This window comes from Octopus bimaculoides, chromosome 6 (assembly GCF_046866305.1).
Source record: "Octopus bimaculoides isolate indiv1 chromosome 6, ASM4686630v1, whole genome shotgun sequence".
In the NCBI taxonomy this organism is placed as follows: domain Eukaryota; kingdom Metazoa; phylum Mollusca; class Cephalopoda; order Octopoda; family Octopodidae; genus Octopus; species Octopus bimaculoides.
In genome coordinates, this window is record NC_142933.1 from 96,660,047 (window position 1) to 96,678,100 (window position 18,054).

General features: G+C 38.3%; 10 non-coding genes across 10 annotated transcripts; all 10 read left to right on the plus strand.

Annotated features, from left to right (window-relative positions):
• The first annotated feature begins 776 nt into the window (after positions 1-776).
• Trnaw-cca (transfer RNA tryptophan (anticodon CCA)) lies at positions 777-848 on the plus strand. Its single transcript has one exon. It is a non-coding gene; the product is annotated as a tRNA-Trp (tRNA).
• Positions 849-1,287: 439 nt separating this feature from the next.
• Trnaw-cca (transfer RNA tryptophan (anticodon CCA)) lies at positions 1,288-1,359 on the plus strand. Its single transcript has one exon. It is a non-coding gene; the product is annotated as a tRNA-Trp (tRNA).
• A 2,013-nt stretch (positions 1,360-3,372) lies between these two features.
• Positions 3,373-3,444, plus strand: Trnaw-cca (transfer RNA tryptophan (anticodon CCA)). The gene has a single exon. It is a non-coding gene; the product is annotated as a tRNA-Trp (tRNA).
• An 872-nt stretch (positions 3,445-4,316) lies between these two features.
• On the plus strand, positions 4,317-4,388 carry Trnaw-cca (transfer RNA tryptophan (anticodon CCA)). Its single transcript has one exon. It is a non-coding gene; the product is annotated as a tRNA-Trp (tRNA).
• A 1,320-nt stretch (positions 4,389-5,708) lies between these two features.
• Positions 5,709-5,780, plus strand: Trnaw-cca (transfer RNA tryptophan (anticodon CCA)). Its single transcript has one exon. It is a non-coding gene; the product is annotated as a tRNA-Trp (tRNA).
• Positions 5,781-10,181: 4,401 nt separating this feature from the next.
• On the plus strand, positions 10,182-10,253 carry Trnaw-cca (transfer RNA tryptophan (anticodon CCA)). The gene has a single exon. It is a non-coding gene; the product is annotated as a tRNA-Trp (tRNA).
• Positions 10,254-10,649: 396 nt separating this feature from the next.
• Positions 10,650-10,721, plus strand: Trnaw-cca (transfer RNA tryptophan (anticodon CCA)). Its single transcript has one exon. It is a non-coding gene; the product is annotated as a tRNA-Trp (tRNA).
• Positions 10,722-14,747: 4,026 nt separating this feature from the next.
• On the plus strand, positions 14,748-14,819 carry Trnaw-cca (transfer RNA tryptophan (anticodon CCA)). The gene has a single exon. It is a non-coding gene; the product is annotated as a tRNA-Trp (tRNA).
• Positions 14,820-15,853: 1,034 nt separating this feature from the next.
• Trnaw-cca (transfer RNA tryptophan (anticodon CCA)) lies at positions 15,854-15,925 on the plus strand. The gene has a single exon. It is a non-coding gene; the product is annotated as a tRNA-Trp (tRNA).
• Positions 15,926-17,590: 1,665 nt separating this feature from the next.
• On the plus strand, positions 17,591-17,662 carry Trnaw-cca (transfer RNA tryptophan (anticodon CCA)). Its single transcript has one exon. It is a non-coding gene; the product is annotated as a tRNA-Trp (tRNA).
• Positions 17,663-18,054: the final 392 nt, after the last annotated feature.

Sequence of the window (18,054 nt, forward strand, 5' to 3'; positions counted from 1 at the left end):
TATATATATATATATATATATATATATATATATATATAAATATATATATTTATGGAGTGGGGTATGCACATATACCTATCTGTGTGTATCCTTGTGTCAGTGTTTGTGACCCCTGTAACTTAGTGGTTCGCCAAAAGAAACCGATAAAATAAGCACCACTTTTTTTTTTTTAAGAAGTACTGGGGTCGATTCATTCGACTAAAAATTCAAGGCGGTGCCCCAGCATGGCCGCAGTGTCGTGACTGAATCAGGTAAAACATACCGCAGTGTAAGATCGAACCTGAACCATAGAGTTGTAAAGCGAACTGCTTAAATATACAGCCAAGCCACGAACAAAGACGTGCTTGCCTTATCCCGAAATATCCTTCCAGTTTTTGAGATGGCTGAAAGTTATATGAGGGGAAAATTGGCTGCTTTTTCTAGCGATTTCCAACTGACCGCGTAGAGGCGCTCAGACATCCTGATTTCGGTATTGTTAATGATGATGAAGAGAGTGAAGTACATAATGCTGTGTGTGTGTGTGTGTGTGTGTGTGTGTGTTGTGTGTGTTTTCTATCTTTTGTTCTGTATGATGTAATGTTCCTGGTCATTCACGCCATTCACTCCGAATGTAGACGAAAAACAAAGAACAAAAACATTTCCTTTACAAAGCCAGTGACTGCTGATCGCCATAAAAAACGTCAAATATTATAGACTGATTATAAATGAAAGGAAAACTGCATAAACTATTAGCTACATAGATCAAAACACTATTGTTTGACAATTTATTCCTATATGGCCCTGTGGCGCAACGGTAGCGCGTCTGACTCCAGATCAGAAGGCTGCGTGTTCGAATCACGTCGGGGTCAAATTTTTTTTTTTTCCATTTTTAGCGTAGTATAATATAGTTTACAACGCTGGAACGTTGTTATACAAAGTAAAAGCTCATCAAACAATCTACTAAAGACATTACTTGGAAATGAAGCCGTCAAGACAAAAAAGAATACTTTGGACTGTAGCCAGGCTGGAGCGCTACCTTCAATGGTTTCGTCGAGCGAATCGACCCGGTACTTTATTTCAAGCCTAGTACTTATTTTATCCGTATCTTGAACCGGACCCCAAATTAAAGGAGACGTAAACAAACCAACACCGGTTGTCAAACCGACAAAATACCGCCAGATATTTGCTTTACGAGACAAATGACAGTTGAATCAAGACGAGAAATATCTCAAATATATGAACTTAGATTTTCATTCACTAATAGTTACATAAATCAAAAGACTAAGGTTTTGAATAGTGTTTGCATATGGCCCTGTGGCGCAACGGTAGCGCGTCTGACTCCAGATCAGAAGGCTGCGTGTTCGAATCACGTCGGGGTCAAACCTGTTTAACACTTTTTTCCTTTTTTTTTTTACAGTGTCCTTTCTTTTTAGTATGATATTGTTTATAGCACTTCAACGTAATGAAATAGAGCTAAAGCCCAATAAAAAATATATTACAATGAGGACTGGAAAGAAAGCAATGAACACACAAAGAAACGCTTCACCAACATTTCCTGGGAGGGTCTTGGGGCGGGGGGTACAATCCTCAGCTCCTTCCTCCACAGGGTCCGGTCAGAAGCAACGGTCATAAGACATCTCGACTGGATTTAGACACAAAACAACTGAGGCCATGGGTATTATTCAGTCATATCATTCTTGCCCTGCCGCTACGTCTCTCACCAGTTGCCACGGCTTGAAAAGTCCGCCTTGTGATTCGTTTCTCTGACATTCCAATCAAATGTCCGTAATATCGGGGCTGTGACCTTTCAAGACAGAAATGTAACGGTCTGTGATCTGTCGTGATTCCCTGATTCCCAAGCTATGCACCCGGTCGAGTAACGTTATTCTAGAGATCCTTTGGAGGTACCCAATTTCGTCCGCTTGTATTAATACCCTTTCCGTCATTACTCAACATTCATGTCCATGTATGATGATAAGCACGAATTCCGAATGGTAGCGAGTTGGCTTTTTTTCCAATCTCTACCCTTTTAAGAAACGAATGCTGGAGAGAGCGCATTAATGTACTAGTACCTGCAATTCTAGCTTTCACTTCATTCTCCTACCTTTCATCATACGTCAATACAGCCGCGAGATCTCGGCGGTATTTATTGCTCTCTATAAATGACCTCCACAGCCGATTTCTTACTTAAAATAAAAATTGACTGGTACTCTATTAATCGAGCCCGGAAAGCTGAAAGGCAAAGTTGACTTTGACTGGATTTGAAATTAGTACACAGAAATCTAGAATGAATATTGTGAATCATTTTGTCCAATGCTCGAACGACTTAGCCAATTGGCTGTCTTGTTTATTGCCTCCCAATCGACCTTGACAAAGGAAATTCCAGCCGTAACTGCCCCGTCTTTAAGGATTGTACAGAGCTAAATTATATAAAGCATTTGTTGTATATAGGGAGGGTCATTATGCCAATAATAACGCATGCACTCGTTTCATTATTTCACTTCTTTATTTTTCGTCATTTGGTTAAATATTTCACTAATTACTAATTGATTGTTTCACCAATCATTAAGTTAAGCAGTTATTTCCGTCAAACTTCTGTCTTCATCATTCACGACCTCTTGAATAACTGCAGGTCTTGGCCGGTGATAAAGAAGTATAATAGAACCAGCGCGTGTGTTTATAATTGGCGTAATGACGCTCCCGAGATACAATAAGATGTGTGTGAATACATGAGCTCACTTCGAGAATCTTGCAAAACAAATCCAGCGACGAAATATAAAGTTATCTTTTTTTTTTTATTTTAGAAGACAGGGTGTTATTTATTGGAGATTTGGCTGCTGTTTCTAGCGGATCGTGTCACAACGTACCTGTTCTTTCGTTGCTGTTTGATGTTCCTGCTTTTTCTATGATCTTCGAAGAATGATGCAACAACTACGATGATATGGTGGAAATTAAAATTAGCTTTAGTGAACAACTCTTAATTTAATAGTTTATTACGAGACTCGCAGATCCATCGATCCCTGAGGACGGTAGTAAGGCGTCTGACTCCCGTTCAGAAGTTTCCATGTTCGAATCACGTTGAGATCATAAGCGTACTTCCATCTTTTTACTTTTCTTTAATTTTTATTGTTTTAGATTATTTATCAATAAGCGTATTTTCAGAACCCAGCTGATATGAATTTTCTTTGCAGATTAAAAAGCTTATAATGTCATACCATAAACAAAATAATTAATCTTAATAAATTTCGAAAACATAATTTCAGACATTCGTTAGAACAACATAGTAAATGCAATCAGAAATCAAGTGACTGCTGGGTGGAGACTGAAAATGTTAAATACATGTATAAATATACCAAGAGGTAAAGACTACTGTTTGAATACCGAAATTCGCACGGCCCTGTGGCGCAACGGTAGCGCGTCTGACTCCAGATCAGAAGGCTGCGTGTTCGAATCTCGTCGGGGTCATAAACTACTTCTCTTTTTTTTTTATTATTTAAAAGCATTTTTTAGTGTTGTATACTTTATAAGTCTTCAACGTGATGAAATACAGTTACTCTTTTACTTGTTTCAGTCTTTTGACTGTGGCCATGCTGGAGCACCGCCTTTAGTCGATCAAATCGACCCCAGGACTTATTCTTTAGAAGCCTAGTACTTATTCTATCGATCTCTTTTGCCGAACCGCTAATGTTACGGGGACATAAACACACCAGCATCGGTTGTCAAGCGATGTTGGGGAGGACAAACACACACATACAAACATATACACACACATACATATATATATATATATATATATATATATATATACATATATACGACGGGCTTCTTTCAGTTTCCATCTACTCACAAGGCTTTGGTCGGCCCGAGGCTATAGTAGAAGACACTTGCCCAAGATGCCACGCAGTGGGACTGAACCCGGGACCATATGGTTGGTAAGCTAGCTACTTACCATAGAAGTTGGAAAGAAATCAGGAAAGACGAAAAGAAATGCTTAAATGCAAATGCGCGCAGTTACACGCGCTCGCCCTGTTTACGTCACTGGACTGCGGTCAGGCTGGAGCACCGCCTTGAATATTTTGGTCGAACGGATCGACTCGGTACTTTATTTTAAGTCCATAACTCATTTTATCGGATTCTATCACCGAACAGCAAAGTAGAGAAGACGTAAACAAACCAACACCAGTTGTCAAGTGGACAAAATGCCCTCAGACATTTGCTTTACAAGACAAATGAGAGATGATCGAGACGAGAAATATCTCAAATATATGAACTTATTATTACATTAATTAATAGTTACATAACACAAATAACTAAGATTTAGAAGAATATTTCCATGTGGCCCTGTGGCGCAACGGTAGCGCGTCTGACTCCAGATCAGAAGGCTGCGTGTTCGAATCACGTCGGGGTCAAACCTGCTTCATCTCTAGTTTCTTTTTCTTTGTTATGATATTGTTTATGACGCTTCAACGCAATGGAATAGAGCTAAAGGTCAATAAGACATCTATTACCATGCAAGCAATAAATACAGAAAGAAACGCTTCGCCATCAATTGCTGGGAGGGTCTAGTGGGTATATTCCTCAGCTACCTCCCCCATAGGATCTAGTCAGAAGCACACATCATTAGACATCCCGGTTGGATTTTGAAGCGTGAACAACTGAGACCATGAATATTATTCAGACATCTCATTCTTGCCCTACCGCAACGTCTTTCGCCAGATGACGCGTCTTGCGATTCGTTTCTTTGATATTCTAATCATATGCCAGTAGTACTGGAACTGTGACCTTTCAAAGTAGAGAATTAGCGGTCCGCGATCTGTTGAGACTCTCTGATCCCCAAGCTAAGCATCCGGTCGAGTAACATTATTTAAGAGATCCTTTGCAGGTACCCGATTTCGGAAGCTCCTGTTTGTCCTCTTTCTGTCGTTACCCAGTATTCATGACCATGTATGACGATAGGCGCGAAAACCGAATCGGAGATAGCGTGTTTGGCTTTTTTATCAATCTTTTCTATTTTCATCATTCACGACCTCATGAATAACTGCAGTCTTGACGAATGATAAAGAAGTATAATAGAAGCAGCGCGTGTGTTTATTATTGGCATAATGTCTCTCCCGAGATACAATGTATGTGGACACATGAGCATTTATTTAAGAAGGCAGGGCATGTTATTTGTTGGGGATTTGGCTGCTGTTTTTAGCGGGTCGTGTCACAACGTACTTGTTCTTTCGTTGTTGTTTGATGTGCCTACTTTTTCTATGATACCCAAAATATGATGCAACATCTACGATGAAGTGTTGAAATTTATATAAGTTTTAGTTAACAAGTCTGAATTTAATATCGTAGTTTATTACGGGACTCACGGTCTCCGTCGAACACTTAGGAGCAGTGGCAAGGTGTCTGACTTCCGCCGAGAAGTTTACGCGTTCAACTAACTTCGGCATCATAAGCGTCTTCTTACCATACTCTTCTTTTCCTTTTTTAGATTATATTTGTCAATAAGTGTATTTTTAAAACCCAGTCGATCATTAAAAGCCTAAAATGTTATCTCATTAACAAAATAATTGATCTTCATAAATTTCGGAAACATAATTTCAGATATTCGTGAGAATAACGTGGAAAATGCAGTCAGTGAACAAGTGACTGTGGGATCGAGACCAAAAATATGTCAAATAAATATACAAATATAGCAAGAAGAAAAAATGACTATTGTTTAAACAAACGATTCGTACGGCCCCGTGGCGCAATGGTAGCGCGTCTGACTCCAGATCAGAAGGCTGCGTGTTCGAATCACGTCAGGGTCAAGAGTAACTTTTGATTTAAAATCCTTTCTTTTTTTTTTCTTTTTTTTTTTTAGCGTTGTATAGTTTATAAGTTTTCAACATTATGAAATACAGTTAAATAGAAATTGGAAAGAAAGCAGAGAAGACGAAAAGAAATGCTTAAATACAAACACGCACACATACACAAGCACACCTTGCTATGTACCTGATCCCCAACCTATGCACCCGGTCGAGTAACGTAATTCTAGAGATCCTTTGGAGGTACCTGATTTCGGCCGCTTTTATTCGTACTCTTTCGGCCGATTGTTTTCGTAATCTTTAGGTCATTACCCAACATTCATGACCATGTATGACGATAGGCACGAAGACCGAATCGCAGATAACGAGTTTGGCTTCTTTTTTTTTTACCAATCTTTTCTCTTTTAAGGAACAAACGCTGAAGACGGCACATTAGTGTGCCAGTACTTGCAATTCTAGCATTCAGCTTATTCTCTTGCCTTCCATCACACGTGAATACAGCCGCGAGATTTTGTTGGGGCCTATTCCTCTCTAGAAATGACCTCCACAGCCGATTTCTTACTAAAAAAATCGATCCCGAACGGTTGAAAGGCAAAGTCGATCGCGGCTGGATTTGAAATCAGTACACAGAAATCTAGAATGAATATTGTGAAACATTGTATCCTTCTTCTATGATCACCAAAATATGATGCAACATCTACGATTAAATGGTGAAATTTAAAATTAGTTTTAGTTAACAACATGTGTGAATTTAATATAGTTTATTACGGGTCTCGCGGTCTCCGTCGAACACTTAGGAATAATCTTTTCTTTTCTAGGCACAAGGTCCGAAATTTTGGGGGAGGGGACCAGTCGATTAGATCGACTCCAGTATACAACTGGTACTTAAGTTATAGACCCCGAAAGAATGAAAGGCAAAGTTGACCTAGGCTGAATTTGAACACAGAATGTAAAGACACAAAATACCGCTAAGCATTTCGCCCGGCGGTCCTAACGTTTCTTATTTCTTTATTGCCTACAAGGGGCTAAACATAGAGGGAACAAGCAAGCACAGACAAAGGGATTAAGTCGATTACATCGACCCCAGTGCGTAACTGGTACTTAATTTATCGACCCCGAAAGGATGAAAGGCAAAGTCGACCTCGGCGGAATTTGAACTCAGAACATAAAGACAGACGAAATACCGCTAAGCATTTCACCCCGCGGTGCAAACGTTTCTGGCAGCTCGCCGCCTTAAACACTTAACAATAATGGCAAGGTGTCTGACTGACTTCCGTTAAGAAGTTTACGTGTTCGTGTCAAGTCGGCATTATAAGCGTCTTCTTATATTTTTCTTTTTTTTTTTTTTTTTGTATTTATCAATAAGCATATTTGAAAATCCAGCCGATCCCACTTTCGGTATCTTTTTTTTTTTTTTTCTAAAGCAATCCACTTCCTCGACTGCGGAGATTCCGAATTTGCAAAGAGAAAAAAAAAAGTCAGCATTTCAAAATTTTAAAATGTCATATCATAAATAAAATAATTGATCCTAATAAGTTTCGAAAACATAATTTCAGTTATTCTTCAGAACAACGAAGAAAATGCTGGATCGAAAAAGAAAATATATCAAATAAATATACAAATATAGCAAGAAGAAAATACTATTGTTTCAAGAATCGCATCGTACGGCCCTGTGGCGCAACGGTAGCGCGTCTGACTTCAGATCAGAAGGCTGCGTGTTCGAATCACGTCGGGGTCAGGAGAAGCTTTTTTTTTTTTAAGCATTGTATCAATATCTATAAAACAGATGTTTGTGTGTGTGTGTATGTGAATGTGGGTTATGCACGTCCACAAATTAGCACGCATGTCACTCCAATTTTAGGAGGACATTGTTCATGACCCTATCTGTGTTTTTGTCAACTTTTTCTCACGGAGGCACCCGCGTATAGCTGTACAAATCGATAAACTTTTACCAATTTTGAAGTTTGTTGACATGGCGAAGTCAAATATGTGCGTACGCGCGTGAAGGAGAGAGAGAGCAAGAGAGAGAGAAAGAAAGAAAGAAAGAAAGAAAGAGAGAAAGAGAGGGAGAAAGAAAGAAAGAGAGAGAGAAATAAAGAGAGAGAGAAATAAAAAAGAGAGAAAGAAAAAAGAGAGAAAGAAAAAAGAGAGAAAGAAAGAAATAGTGTGTTTGTGACAAGGATCAGAAACAGAGTGTTTGCCAAGCGTCTAAAAAAAAGAAAATTGAAAAAGTGGAAGAAAGAGACAAAGCGGCGAAGGAAAAAGAATCTCTCTCACCAAGAGAGCGTCTAACAAAAAAAAAATAAAGGAACGAACAAATGGAAGAGGGAGACAAAGCGTATTACGAAAGAAAATGTAGCTAAGGAAGACAGAGTAAAATCTATTTTTTTTCTTAAACATGAGATATAGTATCAAATATAAGATGTTTTTGAAATACACTATATTCTATAATAAGATTATATATACTTTCTCACACAACAATTCAAATATATTTATTTTAAATCATTTATTTATTTTAAATCATTTATTTATTTTAAATCGTTCATCTTTCTCCCCCCCCCCCCTCTCACTCTCACACTTACGCACATATACTACTTTGGGAGCGAAAGAGTTTTGTTTATATTTCACAACTATGAAACAAAAACGTATGTAACAATTTGTCAGTCACCCCGCAACCCGTTTTTCGGACCACAAAAAGGGTTTGGTAATTTTTCAGATTAACACCCGCACGATTTCCACTAGGGTGTTACGGTTAGGATTAGGATTAGGGTTAGGGTTACGGTTTTAGGGTCAGAGTTAGGGTTAGGGTTTAGGGTTAGGGTTAGAGTTAACCTAGAAGGGACAGGCTCCTTATTTTTTGGTTAAGGTTGTTGGTAAGCTTTCCTAAGTTACTCCAATCCAGATCCCCAATGCAAACCTTCAGATCAACCTTCTCCTATGCAGATCTCTAATGCAACATTTAAAAAAAGAGTCAATAAGTGAAAATAACCAATAAACTGATTCCTTATGGGATTTCCCAATCAAATTGCCAGCAAACCATTTTCAGCCAAACTAATTTCAACGGATTTTGCTCAAATCTGAGGTCGATGTTACTTATTTTGGTTTGAAATAAAGGACTTAATCATTTAATAATCCTAGCTTAATCCCGAGCAACGCCGGGTTATACTGCTAGTAGTTTATAAATCTTCAACGTTATGAAATACAGATGAATAGAAACTGAAAAGAAAGGGAAGAAGACAAAAAGAAATGCTTAAATCCAAATACGCACACATACACAAGCACACCTTGTTTCTGTCACTGGAATGCGGGTAGGCTGGAGCATCGCCTTTAATAGTTTCGTCGATTGAATCGACTCGGTACTTTATTTGAAGTCCATTACTCATTTCATCGGTTACTTATACCGAACCGCAAAGTAAAGGAGATCTAAACAAACCAACACCAGTTGTCAAGTGAACGCTACAACGTCACATTTACAAAACAAATGACAGTCGATCGAAACGAGAAATATGTCGACAAATAATTTCATAAACCGAAAGACTATGGTTTGGAACAACATCTAAGTCTCACTGCTTTCATTATATTATTTATAACACCTCAATGTAATGGAACAGAACTGAAGACCAATAAGAAATCTATTACCATGCAAGTTGGAAATAAGGCAGTGAAGACAGAATAAAACGCTTCATGATGAATTCCTGGGAAGGTCTTGGAGGTACGTACAATCCTCAGCTACTTCCTCCACAAGGTCTGGTTAGAAGCAACCGTCATTAGACAGTTCCATCGGATTTCGAAACGTGAATAACTGAGGCTATGGATATTTTCCAGCCATCTCATTCTTGCACTACCGCTACGTCTCTCGCCACATGTCACGGCTTGAAGAGTCCGTCTTGCGATTCTTTTCTCTGACATTCTAATCATATGTCCGTAGTACCGGAGCTGTGACCTTTCAAGACAGAGATGTAGCGGTCCACGATCCGTTGAGACTCTCTGATCTCAGAGCTGTGCACCCGCGAGTAACCTTATTCTAGAGATCCTTTGGAAGTACCCCCATTTCATCCGCTTGTATTCGTACTCTTTCGACCATTACCCAACATGCATGACCATGTATGACGATAGACACAAAAACCGAATCGCAGTTAGCGAGTCTTGCCAATTTGTACACTTCCGATTTGTACACCCAACCGATGTGGAATTTATGTGTAGATTAAAAGATTAGAATGTCGTCATAAACAAAATAATTGATCTTAGATAAATTTCGAAATCATAATTTCTGATATTTGTCAGAACCACGTAGTAAATACAATTAGAAATCAAGTGACTGCTGAATCGAAACAGAAAATATGTGAACTAATTATATAAATATAGCAAGAGGAAAAGACTATTGTTTGAAGAACCGCTACGTACGGCCCTGTGGCGCAACGGTAGCGCGTCTGACTCCAGATCAGAAGGCTGCGTGTTCGAATCACGTCGGTGTCATTAGAGTACTTTTTTTTATTTTTTCAGTTAAAAACATTTTCTTTTTAACGATACATAGTTTGTTACTCTTCAATGTTATGAAACACAGTTATATAGAAGTTGGAAAGAAAGCAGAGAAGACGAAAAGAAATGGTTTGGTCGAAAGAATAGACCCGGTGCTTTATTTTAAATCCATTACTAATTTTATAGGTATGCTTTTACCGAACAGCAAAATGAGGGAGACGTAAACAAACCAACACCAGTTGTCAAGCCGACAAAATACCGTCAGACATTTACTTTACAAAACAAATGACAGTTGATCAAGTCGAGAACTATCTCAAATATATGAACTTATAATTACATTAATTAATTGTTACATAAATCAAATAACTAAGATTTAGAAGATTATTTCCATGTGGCCCTGTGGCGCAACGGTAGCGCGTCTGATTCCAGATCAGACGGTTGCGTGTTCGAATCACGTCGGGGTCACACCAGCTGAGGTTTTTTTTTTTTTGCAGTGTCTCACTTTTTTATTATGATATTTTTATAACGCTTCAATATAATGAAATAGAGTTACAGGCTAATAAGAAATTTATTTCAATGTAAGTTGGAAATAAAGCAATGAACACAGAAAGAAACGCTCCACCAATCCCTAGTAGGGTGCTGGGGTTACAGTCCTCAGCTACCTTCCCCATAGGGTCCGATCAGAAGCAACCATAACTAGACGTCTCCATCGGATTTAGAAACGTGAACAACAGGCCATGGATATTATCCAGCCGTCTCGTTCTTGCCCTACGTCGCCCTCCAGTTCTCACGGTTTCAAGAGGCCGTCTTGCGATTATTTTCTGCAAAATTTTACTTATGTGCCTGTAGTACCGGGGTTGTGACCGTTCAAGGCAGAGAAGTGGTGGTCCGCGATAATATTGATGTTAGAAGGGCGGCAAGATGGCAGAATCGTTAGCATGCCGGGCGAAATGCATAGCGGTATTTCGTCTACCGTTACGTTCTGAGTTCAAATTCCGCCGAGGCCGACTTTGCCTTTCATCCTTTCGGGGTCGATTAAATAAGTACCAGTTCCGCACTGGGGCCGATGTCATCGATTTAATCCCTTTGTCTGTCCTTGTTTGTCCCTTCTATGTTAGTCTCTTGAGGGCAATAAAGAAATAAATATTGATGTTAGAGCGATAGCTCCAGCCAGGTGTCACTTTACCTGTTTTCTTAATCTTGTTGTTGGTTGGAGATTTTTGGGCTCTACTACATTCTACGAAACTGTTAAATAGGGATACAGATCGATAGCCGATAGGATAGATCCTGTATCAGGTTTGTCTTATTTTACCAATGCCCTTGCTATGAAATGCACAGTTCACCTTGCTGAGAAGTGATTCTTTGAACATAAAGATTGGATTTCTTAACGATCTTCAATTGTTTCATATCACTTGAAATTAACTACATTACTCGAAAAGTAAAAAGAAATAAAATTAATGTAAACCCGACGTGATCCGAACACGCAGCCTTCTGAACTGTAGTCAGACGCGTTACCGTTGCACCAAAGGGCCATGCGATTATAAAACGTACTATCCAAAGCCTCTAACGACTTTGCTTATCTGTTATCTCGTTATTGCTTATTTTCCTATCAATCCTGACCGAAGAAAATCCACTTGTGGTTATCCTCTCTTTCATGATTGCATAAAAGTACATATTACAAGGCTTTTTTACTCTCATTTAGGACGGCAGCGTATCACTGGAGGTAGGTTTGACTGTTGTTTGTAGCAAGTCGATTTACGATTCCGTCATTACTGTTTGACACTCCTGTCTTTCATTTGATCACCAAAGGGTGAAGCAAAACCCAAGACGAAATGGCAGGACTTTAAATTAGCATTAGCTAGCAATAAAGCTTGATTTAAAAGTTTAGAACGTGAATCCGTCCTGACGTTTGGTATTTACTTCAAAAAAAGACAGAATATATACGAAACCAATACATTAACTTGTGATTTCATTATCTAAAAGTAAGCCAAAAGAGTATTGTTCGTTACATCGCGTACATTCGGCGCTGTGGCGCAACGGTAGCGCGTCTGATTCTAGATCAGAAGACTGCATGTTCGATTCACGTCGGCGTCAAATAGTTCATATTTTCCATTTTCATTGCTTTTTTTTTTTTTTACAGTAATATAGCTAATTTGAAGTGATATGAAACAAAAGTTTAAGAAATTCAAATTTTATGTTCAGAGTATCACTTCCTCTCGAGGTGCAATGTGTTCTTCATCCTTACTAAATTGGGAAAATAGGCCTAATCAATTCTTTCGTCTGCTCCCGTATCTAACGGGTTCGTGCACTATCCCAAATCTCTACGCAACCACGAAGTTCCAAAGACAGGTGAAGCGACACCCGTTTGAAGCATATTACCCTTACATCAATATCATGAATCTATAACTCACTGTATTACTACAAACACAGTGCAATGCATAAATCTTATGTATACGATATTCCCTCTATTTCTCTCTCTCTCTCGTGATATATATATATATATATATATATATATATATATATATATATATATATATATATATATATATATATATATGGGAGAATATACAAATAATAACAACAGACGAGGACAGGTGGTGTAAATAACAAAAGTATATATTAGTTTGACGCTCGGGAATACGGAAAGTCTTTGACGTTTCGAGCTACGCTCTTCAACAGAAAGAATACGGAGACAAGGAGAAAAACACGGAGAAAAAAAATTGAAAAGTGTTCAGTCAACGGTCAATCATAATAATGATATATATATATATATATATATATTCTTTTATTCTTTTATTTGTTTCAGTCATGTGACAGCGGTCATGCTAGAGCACCGCCTTTTAGTCGAACAGCTCGACCCCAGGACTTATTCTTTGTAAGCCTGGTACTTATTCTATCGGTCTCTTTTTGCCGAACCGCTAAGTTACGGGGACGTGAACACACCAATATCGGTTGTCAAGCAATGGTGGACACACACACACACACACACACACACACACACACACACACACACACACTCATATATATATATATATATATATATATATATATATATATATATATATATATATATATACAACGAGCTTCTTTCAGTTTCCGTCTACCAAATCCACTCACAAGGCTTTGGTCGGCCCGAGGCTATAGTAGGGGACACTTGCCCAAAGTGTCACGCAGTGGGACTAAACCCGGAACCATGTGGTTGGTAAGTAAGCTACCTACTACACAGCCATTCCTGCTGCGTGTATGAGACAAAAGAAACAGAGAGACACACACACACTCTGTGTGTGTGTGTGTGTGAGGAGACAGATCAAATGAGCACATATGAAATAGTGTTTTCCAAAAATGAGTGGCCATCATTACATATTGCATGCCTTTTTCATCTAAACTTCCCGTCTCCTACTTGGATCATCGCCGATAAAATATTCTACTTTATTAATCGACCGCGCTAAGCTGAAAGACAAAGCTGATCTCGAATGCATTTCAAATCATGACAGAAATTTGTGACTAATACTATAAAATATCCTATCCAAACTCTAACGACTATACTAATCCGCAATCGTGTTTAATTGCCTATGAATTTTCACTAACAAATTCCATCTGTGACCATCCCGTGGATAAATATTGTGTGGCGTTAAAGTACATGATATTTTCTTTTCCTTTTGTATATCGTTGATGGGCGTTCATTATGCAAAGAACCTACACACGCAATTACTCTATTTCCGTTCTTTATAATTCGTCAATTTCATTAGTTAACTATTTCAGTAATTACTAATCGATTGCCAGTCATTTAGTTAATCAACCATTAATTTTTTCCATTGCCATTCGTGACCGATTGGATGAATAAAGATCTTGACGAAAGATACAGATGTGAATTAGAACTAGTGTGTGTATTTATTATTAGTACAATGACCAGCCGGAAATACTGCAAAATCTGTTTCAATACACGATTTCACATCAAAAATCTAGCAAACCAAATATAAAAACGAAATATGAAATTCTCATTTCTCATTTAAGAGAGCGAAATGTTATTTGAGGGATATGTGGCTACTGTCGAACTACAATTTAATTGTTATTTCATTCCTGGTCAATCCTCCTGCGTTTTATATGATCACCAAAGGGTGATGGAATATCTATGATGAAACGGGGAGATTTACAATTTCATTTGGCTAATAGGAAGCGTTTATTTAAATGTTCGTGTGAATAGTCGTACTTGTACACTGTGGCAGAGCAGTGACGCAAATGACGTCCGTTTCAGAAGGTTACTTCTTGAAATCATTTTCAGGTACATAAGGGCCTTTTCTTACCATTAAATGTATCGAGGAAATGTGGTTTCAGAACCGAATTTGTAATCACAGAATGCCGTGAAATATCTACTTCACAAGACAAGTGATTGCTGATCGAGACAACAGACAATATGTGAAACCAATATCTTGTAATTACATAATCTAACAGCGAAGGCAAAAGACTATACTCCGCTGGCACTGGCTATATGGCCCTGTGGCGCAACGGTAGCGCGTCTGACTCCAGATCAGACGGTTGCGTGTTCGAAGCACGTCGGGGTCACATTAATTTTATTTATTTTTATTTTTCGAGTAATGTTGTTTATTTCAAGTGACATGTAACAATTGAAGGACGTTAAGGAATTTAATCTTTATTTTCAAATTTTGACTTCTCACCAAGGTGAAATAAACACTTCATCGTCAGGTAATTAGTGAAATCAGACGAATCTGATATTAGGCTATCGATCTGCACCCATATGCAACAGTTTCGTAGAATGTAGTTGAGCCCAAATATCTCTAACCAACAACGCGGTTATGAAAACAAGTGAAGTGTCCGTGATTAATATTGTAAGATATTCTATCCAAAGCCCCTAACGACTTTACTAATCTACTATCTTGTTATTGCTTAATCTACTATCAATACTGACCAAAGAAAATCCAGCCGTGATCATCCTGTCTTTGAGGATTGCATAAAATTACGTTTTACAATATCTTCATTCCTCATTTAGGACGGTAGGGTATCGCTAGAAGGAGATTTGAGTGTTGTTTGTAGCAGTTCGACATTCAATTCACTCGTTACCGTTTGACATTCCTGTCTTTTGTATGATCACGAAAGGATGATGCAATATCTATGACGAAATGGTAAGAGTTAAAATTGGCATTAGCTAGCTAGAAGACTTCATTTAGAAGTTTATAATGTGAATCCGTCCAGGCGTTTGGGCCTCTGGCGCAATAGTACAGAGTCTAACGCCTGATCAGGACGCTGATTTTCAAATTATGTCACTGTCAAAGAGTCATTTCTATATTTGCTTTTGTTATTAAATTTACAAGTATAAATATATGTTTAGAGCCCAGCTCGACTGGAATTTATACAATGATTAAAAATGAAAAAGTCATATCATAAACAATGTTGTTGATCTTAATAAATTTCGAAATGTCAAGATTGTTAAGTTCGTTGAACATCGGGATTCTTCAGAACACGGACAAAACAAGCGACTGATGATCGAGACAGAAAATATGTCAAAAAAATATATTAATTTGTATTAACATTATCTAAAAGCAAAGACAAAAGACTTGTTTCAGATTCCTGGTTTACGTGGCCTTGTGGCGCAACGGTAGCGCGTCTGACTCCAGATCATAAGGCTGCGTGTTCGAATCACGCCAGGGTCAAGAGTAACTTTTGATTTAAAATCCTTTCTTTTTTTTTTCTTTTTTTTTTTTTTAGCGTTGTATAGTTTATAAGTTTTCAACATTATGAAATACAGTTAAATAGAAATTGGAAAGAAAGCAGAGAAGACGAAAAGAAATGCTTAAATACAAACACGCACACATACACAAGCACACCTTGCTATGTACCTGATCCCCAAGCTATGCACCCGGTCAGGTAACGTAATTCTAGAGATCCTTTGGAGGTACCTGATTTCGGCCGCTTTTATTCGTACTCTTTCGGCCGATTGTTTTCGTAATCTTTAGGTCATTACCCAACATTCATGACCATGTATGACGATAGGCACGAAGACCGAATCAGAGATAACGAGTTTGGCTTTTTTTTTTACCAATCTTTTCTCTTTTAAGGAACAAACGCTGAAGACGGCACATTAGTGTGCCAGTACTTGCAATTCTAGCATTCAGCTTATTCTCTTGCCTTCCATCACACGTGAATACAGCCGCGAGATTTTGTTGGGCCTATTCCTCTCTAGAAATGACCTCCACAGCCGATTTCTTACTAAAAAAAATCGATCCCGAACGGTTGAAAGGCAAAGTCGATCGCGGCTGGATTTGAAATCAGTACACAGAAATCTAGAATGAATATTGTGAAACATTGTATCCTTCTTCTATGATCACCAAAATATGATGCAACATCTACGATTAAATGGTGAAATTTAAAATTAGTTTTAGTTAACAACAAGTGTGAATTTAATATAGTTTATTACGGGTCTCGCGGTCTCCGTCGAACACTTAGGAATAATCTTTTCTTTTCTAGGCACAAGGTCCGAAATTTTGGGGGAGGGGACCAGTCGATTAGATCGACTCCAGTATACAACTGGTACTTAAGTTATAGACCCCGAAAGAATGAAAGGCAAAGTTGACCTAGGCTGAATTTGAACACAGAATGTAAAGACACAAAATACCGCTAAGCATTTCGCCCGGCGGTGCTAACGTTTCTTATTTCTTTATTGCCTACAAGGGGCTAAACATAGAGGGAACAAGCAAGCACAGACAAAGGGATTAAGTCGATTACATCGACCCCAGTGCGTAACTGGTACTTAATTTATCGACCCCGAAAGGATGAAAGGCAAAGTCGACCTCGGCGGAATTTGAACTCAGAACATAAAGACAGACGAAATACCGCTAAGCATTTCACCCCGCGGTGCAAACGTTTCTGGCAGCTCGCCGCCTTAAACACTTAACAATAATGGCAAGGTGTCTGACTGACTTCCGTTAAGAAGTTTACATGTTCGTGTCAAGTCGGCATTATAAGCGTCTTCTTATATTTTTATTTATTTTTTTTTTTTGTATTTATCAATAAGCATATTTGAAAATCCAGCCGATCCCACTTTCGGTATCTTTTTTTTTTTTTTTTTTTCTAAAGAAATCCACTTTCTCGACTGCGGAGATTCCGAATTTGCAAAGAGAAAAAAAAAAGTCAGCATTTCAAAATTTTAAAATGTCATATCATAAATAAAATAATTGATCCTAATAAATTTCGAAAACATGATTTCAGTTATTCTTCAGAACAACGAAGAAAATGCTGGATCGAAAAAGAAAATATATCAAATAAATATACAAATATAGCAAGAAGAAAATACTATTGTTTCAGGAATCGCATCGTACGGCCCTGTGGCGCAACGGTAGCGCGTCTGACTCCAGATCAGAAGGCTGCGTGTTCGAATCACGTCGGGGTCAGGAGAAGCTTTTTTTTTTTAAGCCTTGTATCAATATCTATAAAACAGATGTTTGTGTGTGTGTGTATGTGAATGTGGGTTATGCACGTCCACAAATTAGCACGCATGTCGCTCCAATTTTAGGAGGACATTGTTCATGACCCTATCTGTGTTTTTGTCAACTTTTTCTCACAGAGGCACCCGCGTATAGCTGTACAAATCGATAAACTTTTACCAATTTTGAAGTTTGTTGACATGGCGAAGTCAAATCTGTGCGTACGCGCGGGAAGGAGAGAGAGAGCAAGAGAGAGAGAAAAAAGAAAGAGAGGGAGAAAGAAAGAAAGAGAGAGAGAAAGAAAGAAAGAGAGAGAGAAAGAAAGAAATAGTGTGTTTGGGAGACAAAGCGGCGAAGGA